The following is an 8,485-nucleotide window of genomic DNA, read 5'->3' on the forward strand; positions in this document are numbered from 1 at the left end:
GCCTCGTTAGAGGATCGGTATTCCATTTTACGCAAAAAGCCCTTATTCAAGGTAACCATGACAGTCACATCTCATTTTGAAGCAGAAATGGAGGCCCTACTGCTGCTGGGCAGGTCCTTTCCCTCTCGACGATCCACTGCGTTACCCTTTGCGTGACAGGTCGCAGACTGTTGTGAGCTGTTACTGAAACCTGCAGAAGTTATCGGTGCCTTAGGTGTCTGAAGGTGTGAGTCTGCCGTATGCCGGTTCGAGGAGGCCTTGGAGTGCTGGGAGCCTTCTCGGGTCGCTGGAACTGCCCCGGGAGCGCTGGCTGTGTGGCAGGACGGGGTCCTCCCAGCCCAGGGGCTTTCCCCAGCCTTGAAAACCACACGGAATGGGAAAGTTTACTACAGGCCATGGCTGTATTTTTTCCCTTTCTGAGGTTCCTTCAGATGAGGATGCCTCTTGGGCAGAAAAAAATAATCCGGGGTGAGCTGTCCCCAGGGTTAGGGCTGGGAGGAGAGAGGAAAAATCAGTCTTGGTTCATCCCAGTGTCGTTAGTTAAAGGACCTGACAGCAAAGAATAGAAAATAATCTGTTCCTTTATTAGTGCTAGTTATTAATTCAAAAAGTAAAAGTGAGGCTAGCTATAAAATTTACACATGCAGGTTGGCAGGCTCTCCTCTTCTTGGAAGATTTTTCTTCCGGGAGCAAAGACCAAGATTTAATGCACTTCTCCGCGAGCGCATCCATGCAGACGGCAGAGGAAGCGGTGATGCCGTCTGCGGTTCCTGGGCGGGAGCCCGTCTGTGCCTGGGCGGTGGGCGAGCAGCGTTATTACTCGGAAATAAATCGGGTGGGGTCTTGGACGAGCCTGCCCGCCTGCAGAACTCCAGCTCCCTGTCGGGTCACGAACAGCCTGGCATTTGCTGCTGAAGCTGCGCTGGTGTTTGGGAATGTGCTCTCTGTGTGGGGAGGTGGTCCTGGCTGCGTGGATGTCGGTGGGTGGTTGCGCGTTCTTGTGAGTGCTGCGGTTGCTGTGCTGCAGGAGCTGCTGAAGAGCAGCCGTGTCTCCAGCGTGCCCTCGCTCCTTGTGCCACGCTCCTGGAGAAGCAAACCGTTTGCTTTTCCCTGCAGCGCAAGCAGCTCCGTGCCCTGCGCGGCGTTCCGGCCAAGGAGGCCAACGGCTGCTGCGTGGGTGATGCTCCCCAGGGTGGCGAGGAGCGAGGAGAAGCGGTGGGCTCCGGCCGGGGGGTGCGGGGCGCAGGCCCCGCTGCCAGCCCAGACGTGCTGCAGCTCCCACCAGGCACCATCGCCCTCGGCTGCTGCGCGCCGTGCACGGGGCACCCCGGATGCCTCGCCAGGAGCCGTCTGCCTTCCCGGCTCTGTGCCTTGCGACCGTGCCTGCGGGTTTCCAGCGCAGCCGAGCTGCCGCGGGTGGTCCGGGAGGTGACATCGGGGCTGCCTGGGCACGAGGACGGGGGGCTGAGAGCCCCGGAGCAGGGCGAGCGGGCGGCTGGCCCCAGCCACGGGGTTCGTTGGGCAGAGCCACGGGCACGCCGGGAAGCAGTGACGGAGCGGACGATGGCTTTGCACAATTCCGTTTAAATCAGACTGGCGTTTGAAGTACTTCGGTGCCGTGTGACGCGCCTGCGAGCCGGCGCTGGGGTAAAGCGGGGATTCATTCTGGGACACACTGGGCTGCTTCGTAGCTGCTGGCTGGAGCTTTCGGAGCTGCCGAGGCAGAGGTGCTCCTGCTGTTTCTTGTGATTTTTTTTTTTTTCCCCTCATACTGTAATAAATTGAGAATTTGCAGTTGTGGATGCTTTTCGGTGCAGCTCCGTGTGTGCAGATGTTCCTCCAGAGAGCTGCCGTGCCGTAGCTGTGTGCTCAGCGTTGCTGCCGCACTGGGAAACGCAAAGAGTTGGCCGCACTGCGCAGCCCCCTGTTCTGCAATCACTTCTCCTAACGTGTGTCTTCTTAAATTTGGTAGAAATTAATGGAATTTGGGTTTGGGGTTTTTTTTATGGCGTGGAGCTGGCTATTAAGTTGAAATAAAATCTGTACTGAGAAAAAAACCGCTGCTGTTTTTCTTGTAGTGGATGCTTTGCGCTTGCCCCCGGCAGCTCCCCGCGGCGTCCCTGCCGGCCGGCTGCCCCCTCCTCTCTGCCCTGCGCCCCTCGCCTGTCTGCTTTGGGTGTCCGTGGCGAGATTCTTCACGTTTTCATCCGCTTTCAGAAAGTCTTTGCAGTTTTTCTGCTTCGCTCGTTCAGTATCTGAAGTTCACGGGCCGCATTGGTGCAGAGAAGGGGTGTCCGGTGGTTGGGCCGGGACTCTGCGGGGTTGTGGTCGCCCGGTGAATCGCTGCCCGTCAGGACGTGCGCGGGCGCCTACCTCCTCCTGGAGCATAGTGACACGAGGCTGGTTTTAAGGGTTACTTTGACTGCCCAAAAAGGGACTTCAGGTAAGAAAAACGTGCAGATGGGTTTATTAGTGGCCTGGTTTTTTGGGTGACCTTTGAAGGGGGATCTGCCAGCCCCAGCGCTGCGGCTGGAGGAGCTCCAGGGCGAGTCGCTGGCCCACAGCCCAGATCGCACCCCCTGCTGCAACGCTTTCCGGGAGGGACCAGGAGGAACCCAGCGCCGCGGCACCTTCCCGTGGCTCCTGGCACGCTGCGGGACAGGAGCGGGGCTGTCCGTGTCTCTGCTGGTGGGCAAGAGGGACGCTCTGGATCCGTAGCCCTCCCTCGGGGCGGCGGGACGGAGCGGCTCTGCTGCGGGGAGGACGGGCTGGCGTCGGTGCCGTGCCCAGCCCTTGGCCACGGAGCTCTTGTGCCCGGCAGCAGGAGAAGGGACCGGCGCAGAGCTTTGCTCCGCGGACGTCACCAAAGTGGCAACGTGAGTGAAAAAAAATGCTCAATTAAGCTACAAAATTTGGGCGATTGCGTCGTTTTCATTATAGCTTCAACTTGTCCACTTCACAGGGACGTTGTTAATGCCAAATGCAGAAGAAACCAGCGGCTGGAGCTGAGCCGGGCACACAGCAGCATCGCTCTGCTGAATTCAGCATCGCTGTTTTGCCGTAAAAGGGCATTTCAGGCGAGTCCTGCCCTGCCCTTTCTCTTCTGGACCACTGTACGCTACGGGCGCAAGGAAAAGCTTTCTGCCACATCGCTGCTGCTGAATCTTTAACGACATCGTGCCTAGTAAAGCAAGAACCTTTCAGACCCGGTCTGTGCTTCGTGAGCTGGTAACAGGGCAAGTCAGAGGCCAGCAGCCGGAGCGTCGCGGCGCCTGAAGCCTGAATAAATAACGGCAAGGTGTGTCCTCACCGTGTGACTTAGATCCAGTCCTCTCTTCTCAGTAGCAAAACACCTCACCACGCTCGGGCAGGGTTTTCGTCCTTTTCTTTCGAGCCCAGGCTGTAGCTGCCCTGCGAGCCCCGCAGCCCCCATCAGAGGATGCTCCGGGCATCCGGCAGCCCCACATCGCGACACCGTCACTGTGCCAGCTCCGGCACGGAGCTCTTTTGTGAACAGAAACGGAGATCTAAGGTTATTTTTCCTCTGCCTGCACTGAGCTAATTCATATCAAAATCTCCTAGCAGAGGTTGAAAATAGGACGCCTGTGCCTGTTAAATATTCCTCATCTGTAATGGTTGCGGGCAGCTGGGTTCCACTTCTCCTCTGTCCGTGGAGGGGGAAAAACCCACCCACTGAGGCTGAGATTTCCCAGTCTGGCCGGGGCGGAGAAGCACGCTGGAGTCTCTGGGAGAGCTGTGTTACCCCGCTCCCGGGGCTGCCCAGGGAGGGCTCAGCCCGAAGCCTCCTCCCAGCCCTCACGTCTCCTGGGGCGGCCCTGCCACGTGCCCGGGTGTTTCACTTCAAATAAAGATTTGTTAAGCAGGTTCCCAAGCACAAAGTGGATTCCAGGGATGTTCAGGGAGGGAGAAGAAGCAAAAAACCCCTGCACTCTCCACCCTACCAGTTCCAGCTTGGGGCTTGTGCTGGCTTGGGAGAGCAACACATTTTTAAAACTCACAGGTGTCAAAACCAAAGGGTTGCTCCTGAGCAGAGCTGGTGCCTCATGCCCCTTTCTCCTGCCAGGCGAGCCAGCAGGAGGGCACGGTGGGTCCCAGTAGCCTGCTACGGTGGGTCCCAGTAACCCAGGCACACGGTGGGTCCCAGTAACCCAGGCACTGGGCCGGCGCTTGGGAGGCTGGCACGGGGTGAAGGAGGGGTGGCACAGGGGAGGCAGGCGCTGTGCTGCAACAACCAGGAGTGAGCGGCGACGGCTCTGCTCTCACGCTGTTTCCTGCACGCCAAGAGAGGAGAATCCAGAGTTCATCGCTCCTTGCCAAGGCAAAATGGAACCCGCTACGCACCGATGAGCGCTGCCCGGTCAGAGGCTGTGCTGGTGTTACGGACCCCAGGCGGGCACCTCCGTACGCTGTCTGCAGCCCTCCCTCTCTGCCCCACACCTTGCACGAGCTGGCTGCATGCTGGTGGGTGAAGGGTCCTGCGGAGGGGACGTGCTTGTCCCATCGCTGCCAGCGTGGGGCTGGACCGGCTTCTGAACCTCTCACCTGGAGGGTTGATAGGGCAAGTACCAGAGCCTGGTCTCCCACCCTCGTACCCCACAGCACTCCATGCCTGCTTTGCTTTAGTTTTCTGCCATTTTTTGGTTACGCAGCAAGGTGCAGTTCGAGCCTCTGGCGGTGAGGAGAGGCTCATCCTTCCCGCCGAGCTCCCACGTGTGCTTCGTGGAGCTGACTCGAGTCACCCTGGTTTATGGCTGCTGCTTTTCGCTGCTCTGGAAGAACTCCGTCCAGGGAGGGAGACAGTTTATGGCAGGTAGGAACCAAATTCAAAGTCCGGGTACATCAGGTAAAATGATAGCAAGAAATAATAATTATTATTAATAATTTAGGTAGCAGTTTTCTAGGAAAGAAAGGCCTCTTTCAGGGTAATCCCAGGCAGGGAGACTGCGGGGCATGGGTGAAACTTGTCTCGACTAGCACGGCGTCGGTAAGAAAACGCAAGTGGGAAGGAAATTCCTCATTCAGAGCTGGGTGAAATTCAGCCCTGGATGAGTCCAGGCTGGTCCCGACTCTGGAAACACGAACAAGCAGACTCGTTATGCCACCACGTTCTGCCTGTGGAAGTGAAGGGGACACAGAAATTAAACAAAATCATAATGGTGACACCAGGTTTCGAGATGCCGGCACCTCCGTTTGATAACCACGGTCCCTGCGAGACGCTGTGACGATGCCTGCCAGGGCGGGGGGGATGCAGGGCTTTCAAACCTGGGTTTTCATCAGCATGGAGAAAAAAAGAGCTTTCACAGAGCGTGGGGGGATTCCGACCCCCACGGGCCCGTCGTAGCTCGCTCTCACGCCGCCCCGTTTAGGGCCCTTCGTACAGTTCGGTTCTGTTCAGTCGCATTCCCAGAACTGGAGTCTCCATGAGCAGTGGAGGGGCCTGGGGGGAAGCAGAGTCATTTCTTTCCCAAGCAATGCTCTCCCTGGCATGCTGGATGAATCATGTTTTCTGACACACAAGAAAATAAATCCTGTTTCAGGGCAAAGACACGTAGCCGCCTCCCTCCACAGTGCCCACAAGTCCAACGCAAATGTGAAACATTAAGGCCTTTCCAATGGTTTAAATTATTTTCATCCTTGATGCCAGAAACATAGGGTAACGTTGGGCACTGATGAAACCCATTTATTCTCGAGTATTTCCAGCACCAGTGGAAATGGCTGGCAAGGTTTCGGGAGTCCCGGTGTGGCTCTTCGTACTGTAGCACCAGATTCATCACCCACCCACCTCCAACTAATTAAAACCTGCACTGTAAAAAGGGAGCCGGGCCCAGCTCCGAGCTGGCCGATTGGGAAATGGCAGAGGAGGAGTGGAAGGCGTCGTGCAGGGGCTGGGAGAAAAACGAAACAGAGCTTTTGCCATCTCCGTTTCTGACCAAGCCCAACTGGCCTGATGAGCAGGCACCAGGCAGTCCCTGTTCCCAGCACGGGGCTGTGGCACCCTCCTTGGGAAGGCAGCCACATCATTAAATAGCTCTCGTTATGAAACAGTCGACGAGGGGGGAACCTAACCACAAAACCAGATCTTCACTTCAATAAACTGCAGAGGAGGAGGATGGCGAGTTCAAAATCATCCACTGCACCCAATGCAGGGAAGGTAATTTTTTGTCACCACTCTGCTAGGAGGTTGGATAACAATTGATTAGATATTATTCTTGATGAGATTGCATTCTGCGTCTCCCACTATTTATGACCATGCCATGTGGGCATTGCGCCCAACGCCACGAGAACAGCGGGGCCGAGGCTGAGCACACGCAGTTAATATGGAGTAAAGCATTCAGTTGGTGTGAGAACATGGAATTCCTCCTTTCAGGACACCCACACTTCCTCACGCCAGTCTTCTCGCTGTGTACGTGCTCCCCGACCCAGCCGAGAGGCTGTCGGGACGGGAACAGGCGGTGGTGGGGCCGAGGGCCAAACCCTGGGTACGGCCGACACGTCACCCTGCCGCGGCCGGGCTGGACCCAGCCCCTGAGGAAAGCTCTGCTCTAAGGGCCTGCCGTGGCCGTGCAGCTATTTCTCTCTTCCTCAATGCTTTCTCTCCTTTATTTGAATTTATTTCTTGCTCCAGTAGTGTCCTGTGTTAGCTTTGGACTCTGGTCCAGCCTTGTTGACGTGGCCGTAGGGTGAGCGGGGGCCTCCCTCTGAGGAGCTGAGGTTGGCTCCACTCCTGCTCCTCACATCTTCCAGCGGTGAAGCAGCCACCTCTCCTATGTCCAGGGCAGACAGTGTCGCAAGCGAGTGGTGAGGTCGCTTGAACGCTCACTCCAAGGTTTTGCCAGAAAAGATTTTACTGAAAATTTAGAAAAAGTGATTTTTTACAAAGTCCATTGGCAAGGTTCAATCTATTACTTATTAAATGAATGGAATACTAAATCAAAAGGGGGGGGGGCTTGAGTAGAAAATGATTTATACAAAGAGAAGTGTAAAAGGGGTCAGGGAGGCCCTCCCGTTGAGTCGCCAGGTTGGGAATGGACCCCTTTGCTTTCTAAACTCCTTCCCAGAGAGGAGCCTGGGTGCGGCTGGACCAGAACCGGGCGCAGACCGCAGCGCTGTGTGTCTAAGCGATATGTTCAGCACGCTGCGTTCCCAGTTTGGAGACTCACAGGAGTCTAGCAGCCATTAATCACTGGGGGACTGAGCCTTTACGGAACGATTACAATCACAGTAATAGGATATTATGCTTTGACTTGATTAACACAGAGTCATAAAAATTCCCCTCGAGCTCAGTGAAACACTCACTTCAGAGCGAATGATTTCTCAGCGGGCGAAGGCTGAGTCTCGAGGAGATCAGCCCAGGCGGTTTGCGAGTCACTCCGAGAAGCGTCCCACTCCGAGGGGGTCACTGGGTGCAGCCCACTGCGGAGCGGGAGAGCTCAGCGGGCCTCCCTTGGCACCGCTGTCCACAGGGTCTCAAGATGATTGACTTCAGGCACCAGTGGTTCTCCATCCTGGTCACAGCCCGCATGATGCAGCCCTGACATTCAGCCAGTAACGGCACAACTCCAGTACCTCCCAGTATGCGCCGCTCCGCCACTGCCCAGGCAGCAGCGGGCCCGGCTGCGGGCAGGGGCTGCCGGCTCGGCCCAGCTCACCACTTGCACAAAGATGGGGGAAGCACCAAGTGGTCCTGATTCGCTGCCCTCCACAAGGACCAGAGAACCGGCCGGGCGCCCCAGCTAGCCACTTTTGCGGGGTAGGCAAGAAAGCGTTGTTGGCTGGTTCCGGGGTCGCTCGTCGGACACGCAGCCTCCCGAGATGAAGGCGGTGGGAATTCGGGATGCTACTTCACCATGGAGAACACCCCACCGCTCTGGGAGGTTTCTGCCGAGATGCACACTGTCCGCCGGGGTGGTTCCGCGGGGCAAAAGCTGCGCCTGGCCAGGCTTCACTTTGAGGTCGCTGAATTTGTGCGCATTGAAGTGCTGTTAGCCCCGCTCGTTCCTGCTGGGAAGAAAAGCGATTTACGGACGGCTGCCCTCTGGTGATACCCGGGGTACGACGTGTTTCCGGGCTCGGTCGAAGGGGAACGCGGTCTCCACGCTGCTCTGCCGCGGTATCCTCTCCTGGACGGCGGTTTAGTAGTGATAATCCCGGATGTGCTGTCTGAAGAACCAAGCGGGACTCTGCTAGCTCATTTCCCTCCAGGCAGCGTAGCCAAGCCGCTGGCAGTATTCAGCAGCTTTTGGTTTCTTATTTAATTTCTTCCTAGAAGCGTAGGGTTGGCCGTGCAAAGACGGGCGGCTCCACCTCTCACGTTTGGATGTGATGCTTATGTACACAGCCTGCAAGTCCTTTCTGTAAGAGCCAGACGCTGTCAGGTAGCAGCGACGGGGCTTCTTGTACGCAAGCAGCTGGGGAGAGGGAGAGCCTGCTCCGCGTCAGGCTCAGCGCTTCTGCACGCCCTACG

Source organism: Opisthocomus hoazin, chromosome 11, assembly GCF_030867145.1.
Source record: "Opisthocomus hoazin isolate bOpiHoa1 chromosome 11, bOpiHoa1.hap1, whole genome shotgun sequence".
Classification (NCBI taxonomy): Eukaryota; Metazoa; Chordata; class Aves; order Opisthocomiformes; family Opisthocomidae; genus Opisthocomus; species Opisthocomus hoazin.